The sequence below is a fragment of the Lutjanus erythropterus genome, chromosome 3, assembly GCF_056507025.1.
Source record: "Lutjanus erythropterus isolate fLutEry1 chromosome 3, fLutEry1.hap2, whole genome shotgun sequence".
NCBI lineage: Eukaryota > Metazoa > Chordata > Actinopteri > Lutjaniformes > Lutjanidae > Lutjanus > Lutjanus erythropterus.
In genome coordinates, this window is record NC_139319.1 from 17,262,496 (window position 1) to 17,269,293 (window position 6,798).

Below are 6,798 nucleotides of genomic sequence, written 5' to 3' on the forward strand. Positions count from 1 at the left end.
CCAGCTGTACTTTGTGTCAATTTAGACAAAAACTAGAAATATGTTTTTTATTAGAGTAATTACTGACACATTAGGGAGACAATACAATAAAAGTGAAATCATGTATCTTCTACTTCCCCATTTAAAAGCAGTATGTGAGCAAATAAAAGCCAAAATCATAGAGGCGCAGGACTGTTTTGTCTATCAGATAATAATGTGATTTGATCAAAGAAGTAAACATCAGTCTTTGCTGTTATTCCACATGTATGGGATGAGCCACAGAAGGTGTGTCTAAGGTAGCAAATATGTGATTTAACTTTATTTTACAGTACAGTTCTGTTGTAATGTGTCCTTAATTACCCTCTAATGCTGGCTAATAAATAACATATTATTCCTAAGTTTTGTCTAACTTGATATGAAGTACAGCTTGGTACGTCTCATTATTGTACTTTAATGTAAAGTGCGACCTTGTGATTCTTCAAAGTAGATGTTTGTGTTTCTCACTAACTTTATAGCTGTACATTCTGATCACTGGTTACAAAAATACTGTGAAAAAAAAAAAAGGTTCAAGACTCATAATGAACTGTATAGAAAGTACTGTTGACCGGTACTTAAATAGGCGCGGATGAATGTTAAATATTCGTGAAATTTTAAGTTTCTGCACCGACTATATTTCACTCAATTCTCTACTGAAACTACTGTATGTTTGCAAGTGGCAGTGGTAATTGCTCAGAATTTGGTGTACACAAGTATTTGATGTAAAAGTTGAGTGCCTTGGTCTTCAGAAAGTGGATTCACATGATGTCTTGCTTGAATTAGGACACAGACACACACCTGCTTCTTGTCCCACTTGTCTTAATGTTACACTGAAACGGTCCAGTAGTTTAAGAAATGATCTGCAACACAGATCAGTATTATAAAGATGTTTTTTTTATCAAGATATGCAACCCTAACCCTTTCCTAAACTCCTACTTTTAACACCTCTCTGTCATATTTATTCTGTTCTAATATTGCATTTTTTTCTCTTATTAACTGTGTTGTGCATGTAGTTTTTGGTGCTTGTCTCTCAACAGTGTTGATATTTTGTTACATTTCATCATTTGTGTTTTTCCCCCCCTCATGGGTTGCTAATATTTTCCATGTGGTAATTCATTTTTAAGAGTTGGTCTGTATAAATAGATGGTTGATGGTTACCATCAAGGGATCAGATTTGTAATCTTCCTTGTCCAATAAACCATTTTTAGCAAAAAGAGCAAATTGTTTACTTTTCCTTTCTATAATCTTTGGATTTGTTGCACACAGTGCATGGTATGTGAGGGTTTTTTCTTCTTATGCAGCACACCAAAGAGTTTAAAATGTATAACATACACTCAAAAAATTCCACTTAATCTTAAAGGACAGCACCGAATTTTAGAAGCTAACTTTCACTGATGAGATCTCATCAACTTTTATCTGCTTCTGACAACTCAATAGCTCTTCATCTCATCATGTCTTTGTCCTGTTTCAAGTGCATTTTGTCATCTACATGTACTGCGCGCTCTTCAGCATTTTAATTTCTGTGATTTCTTATGCCCTGCCTTGGAACTTTTGTGACCTCCCAGTTGGTCAATCAGCTGTATATTGAATGAGACAGACCCTCCAGTGACCCTAATCAGACTCAGACACACTCGCACGCTGTATACAAAGAGGCGCAGCTGGCTCCCAGATGCAGCGCTGCAGTGAAAGTGGAACACACAGGGTTAAATCCAGACCAAGAAGAGTGGCTCTGTCAGAAATACCCTGGATACTTCATCTAATCCAACTCCAAGATGTAATGAAGAGATCTGCCAGCAGCAATTTTTTCTACCTTTCGCCAGATCTTGTTCAATCTCAAACGGTAATCAAGCCAGGTCGTCAGTGTGACTTCAAAAGAAGAGCTCTTTTTTCACACACAAAATGATCAAATGATTTTTGAAAGGTTGCCTTATGATTTTTGTTGTTCTTTAAACTGTCTGGAGATCAGTGCTCTCTGAGCAGTGCAGGTGTCTGTTACTATGTATCCATAATAACCTCTTGATGTTATCTTGCACTGTGTTTTTTTTTTTTAGTTCTGGGTCCTTTTTTCAGCTTGTTCGCCCCATAATCAGACCTCACTTTGAAACTTTTCATCCCTCTCGGAGTGTGACTGCAGAGAGGCACCCTGCCAGAGGAAAAGGTTGAAGGTGCCAGAAGAATTTGTAGTCTTCAGACTACTGTTTACACGACGTATGCCTTCACTCACCTGCACAACCTCATTGCAACTTGAATAACTGTGCAGAGATCATACACAGCTTTTGCCACAGGCAATGAAACTGACTTTACAATTTGCAACTAGAGTGTATCAAAGAAGCCGAATGTTGTACAGATGTCATTAGAAGAGATATACAGTATATATGACATGATTTTTTTTTTTTTTTAATAATATGATACATTCTTTTTAACACATCAAGCTCTCCAACAAGAGAGCATTTGGTGAGAGAATCTAAGTCTTTGAAAAGCACATTGGTGTTTGCGACTTCCTCAAAAAATCCATATTTCAGAAAGTCGGGGTGATGTTTCTGAAACTTGGTGGGAGCTCAGGGCTCTGTTGGAAATGCTGGCGCCTTGAGTTTCTCACTTGATGGTGCTGGTACAAGTGATGTAATCTAAAAACCCTTTTCCAGTCTGAAATTTTCCTCACATTTCCCATCATGCTTGCTGGACTGTTTGTTAGATTTAGTATTTTATATTTCAAAATGAAGTATTACTTTTTGTTAGTGGTTGTGTCTGTTCAGAGCATGTTGGTAATGGTCATAAACCCTTTTTGAGCCACTGTCACGATTATTTGGCTGGAGGCCAAACAAAGGAAAAAGAAAGGAAAGAAAAAGAAAAGAGAAACTGGAGGTTTCTGTCTACTACTCTGAGGATCACCTCAGAGTAGTAGGCCACATAACCAAGCGGAAATGTCATCTTGCTGTGTTGTTGGGTGCCAAAATTGAAGTTTTAGCGCATACCAGCTACCACTGCCAGTCAAAAAAAAAAAGAAAGAAAGAAAAACAACTCTGGTCTAACATAATAAGATGATAACTGGGAGATGTGTACGAGTCACAAAACAAAACAAACTCACAAAATGTCAAGAAAGGAAATATTCCCACACCTATTTTCCTTATTAAACAGAAAAATACAACTGATCACCCTCTGAATTCAAGTTTCTCTCTTTTACCAAACAAAGATTAGCCTTAACTGCCGTGTTAAGTCTCTTCATGGAACAATCTCCAACTCTGGTTTGTTCAGAATAAATCCTTGAAATCTATTCACCGTGTGGTACTTGTTAAAATAGTCTGCCTCTGCAGGCTGATTTACTCGCACTTGTTCATTGTCCTGAGCATTAAATTAGCAAATGAAGATGACAAAAGTTGCCCATGAAAAAATAAATGGCGATGGATTCAGCTAATCATTGATATGTCTCGAACTGAAGGTTGAGAACCACAGATGACACCATCCTCATCGGACTCATCTCTGGTGGGGATGAGTCTGCGGCCGCCTACACGTGACAGACAGCGGAGACTTAAGAGAGAACCCACCCCCATCACCCCCCGTGTGACTCCCCTGTTGACACTGTTTCTTCTTCCTGGGCTCCATCATCACCCAGGACCTCAAGTGGGAGCTGAACATCAAATCAACAGAAGATGTACCTCCTGCATCAAAAGATGACATTTAACCTGCCAAAAGCTATGATGGTCTTCACCACCATCGTTGAGTCCGTCCTCACCTCCTCCATCACCAAACACATCTGGGACGCTGCTGCCACTGCCAAGGACAAGGGCAGCCTGCAGCATATCATTCACTCCACCAAGAAGGTGACTGGGTGCAATCTTCCTTCCTTCCAGGACCTGTTTGCTGCCAGGACCCCGAGGCGAGCAGGAAAGATTGCGGCTGACCCCTCTTAGCTCGGACACGAACATCAGGTCAGTGCCATCTGACTCGATGTGTTATGTTAATGCACATCTTTTTTGGACTGCATCTTTTTTGGATTACTAGCACATTACTTGCACAATTTCCAAATTCTTATCCTGCTATACTGTGAACTTTTGCACATTCCCTAGTGAATACTTTGCACATTCCTGTTCAAACCTGTACAGATGTTTCATGTAAATAACATATTGCACATGTATATTTTTTTTATATTTTTCCATATGTTATTGTCATATCTTCATATTTTATAGTCATGCCTCTTGACTTTTGACTCTTGCTTTTTTTATGTTTATATTTGAATGCTTCCTGTACTGCATTTATTGTTTTGCACCAAATCAGGGCAAAGTCCTCATATCTGTAAACCTACTTGGAAATAAACCTGATTCTGATTATTAACAGTTAATAACTTTTAACTAAACAGTGTAACACACCTGTAATTATATAGTTTCAAATTACCAATAAATAGTTCCCTTCGGAGCTAATGTACAAACAGTACGTCTACAGAATAACTGTGGAGTGGAAATTACAGAATAATGTTTCAATATATTAGTTTTAATCTCTATCAATCTACCCTGCATTAGAATTAAGTTTATCTTTCAAGAAAATTCTTCTATTAATCAGCAACTGCTTATGACAATTTTACACGGCTACCATAAATTCTTGGTTCTCTTCTAAAAACTCAGATAAATGAGGTGGTACTTAACTTACAACTGACTCAGACTATTGCCTCTAACTTAGAAAATAAAGTGTTTCCATTTAGGAAATACATTTAAAAAGAGAGGTTTATTAAGTATGAAAATGTACCCCTGTGTAACCTTTTCTCTGCTAGGACATCTACATGTATGCAACATCGTACACGCCATGACATCAGCGCTGTCTCATCCCATACCACCAAACGTTCCTGCTCTTACATGGAGTCCAGCTGCTTTTATCTCCAATTTCCTTCCATCTGGTTTGAGTTCCATTCAAAGCCAGTCATGATAAAAACAGGCTTTACTTTGCAAAACGCAATAGAGTGATAGAGGACACGTTTAAAATTCAAGGAAAACTGTGCTCCTCAGCGAGGGCTCTGAGGTGTGTGCTCTTCAGCAGAAACGATCTTGCGTGATCTTCTGGACCTTTATGACAGCAGTGGATAAAGCTGTCTCACATTTCGTTTCATGATCTCCAGTGTCAATAAACACGAATGGGTTCTGAGGTTCTGATATACAGTTAACATAATGTACAGATATCTTCTTCAGGGGCAGTTTGATCCTTAAATAAACAAGCACTATCTTAATATGTTAGACTAGAAAGATTAAAATGTATTAAAAATGCATTGACCAGAAATTTACTTTGTTCCCAACTGGGTGCACAAGTCATACACCAATGTGGAATCATGAAGACATTTCACAGCTGTGAGGGTCGAGGGTTAAGTTTAGCATGTTACTGCAGGGATAGTGAGAGTTTTCTAAGCACAGCCATCACTTTCCCACTGGAAAATACCCCTCTGTCGGTCTGAGTGGCGAAACATCCTGCCAGTGAAATAGGATGTAAAAGATTATTTGCTTAAATTTAAGGCAGTTGGACTCAAGAGTGATCCTCGCAATTTACCAAAGAAACCGTGATTCCTGGACACTGACATGTGACACTGAAATGTAATGATGAAAATGATTCAGTACTCAGTAACTACTCAGTATTATGCATAACTTTAGTTGAAGCAGCACTAATGGACAGCTAATTTATTTATAAAGAACGTGGTCAGGATGATCGACACACAGAACTATTAATTACCTAATGATTCATTCATATAAGATTTCCCATTAAGAATCATTAGGGTTGTACTTATTAACGATTAAATAACCATTAACTAATTATTAGCTTTAAGATTTGATTAGGAGTTTCTCATTAACTTATGGTTCACTAGCAGTCAGTTCCTCATTTGTCTCCTTGTAACTACTCTGTGTACCTTGTGATATTTTTCATACATTTTGGGGTTTTGGTATAATGGGCCGATCGGAACAATGGCATGGCACTGATATGATGATAAGTTGCGCTCAGTGTTTACTAATGACTTTCATTATAATAAAACTGATCAAACAAATTGAATTTGATCTAATACTTTATTGGAATAGCCTGGCAGCCCAGATAGACATATGCATGTATGAAAAACACTTCATAAGTCCTTTGATGTTTGTGTACAGAGCATGATGATAACCAAGAGAATAACCACAAATCATTAGTCAACCGTCCATCATATATGTAATACTTCTTCCTCACATGGGCCTTAGATTTAGGATTTAGTAGACACTCATTAAGATTACTAGAGCATGATAAATCCTTCTGCTTTATAATTCTCTTGTCAACGCAGCATGTCAGAATGAGGCTAGACAGCCTCGGGAACATTGCCTGAGGAGCCAGAGGCTCAATATAACGATCATGCATCAAATGATGGTTCGTGACTACATCAAAGGAAAGCATCTGTTTCACAACCTTGGAGGACTCTGGAAAAGAAGGATTCCAGGCTCTTATACAACAGATACACTGTCAGGCACAAAAGATGGGCTTTAAACCCACCTTCAGCAGCTTGCATGACCCTTCTCAGTGAGGGTCCCAGCTAGCGCAGGATGCAACAGCTTAGATGGAAGAAACAGTATATCTATACCTGTCACCAAACAGAGAGAACAGACAGCAGTGCCAACAGATATAAACTGCAGTGGGCTCGACGGAGTAAAGATGATTTTTAATTGATTGATGATTTTTTTTTGTTACCATGAGGATGTGATAAGTAGATGTTAAAAACAACTGACTTAGTGGGGAAACTTAATGTCAGAGAAGTCAAAACTGAAGTGATGTGAACAAGCTGTA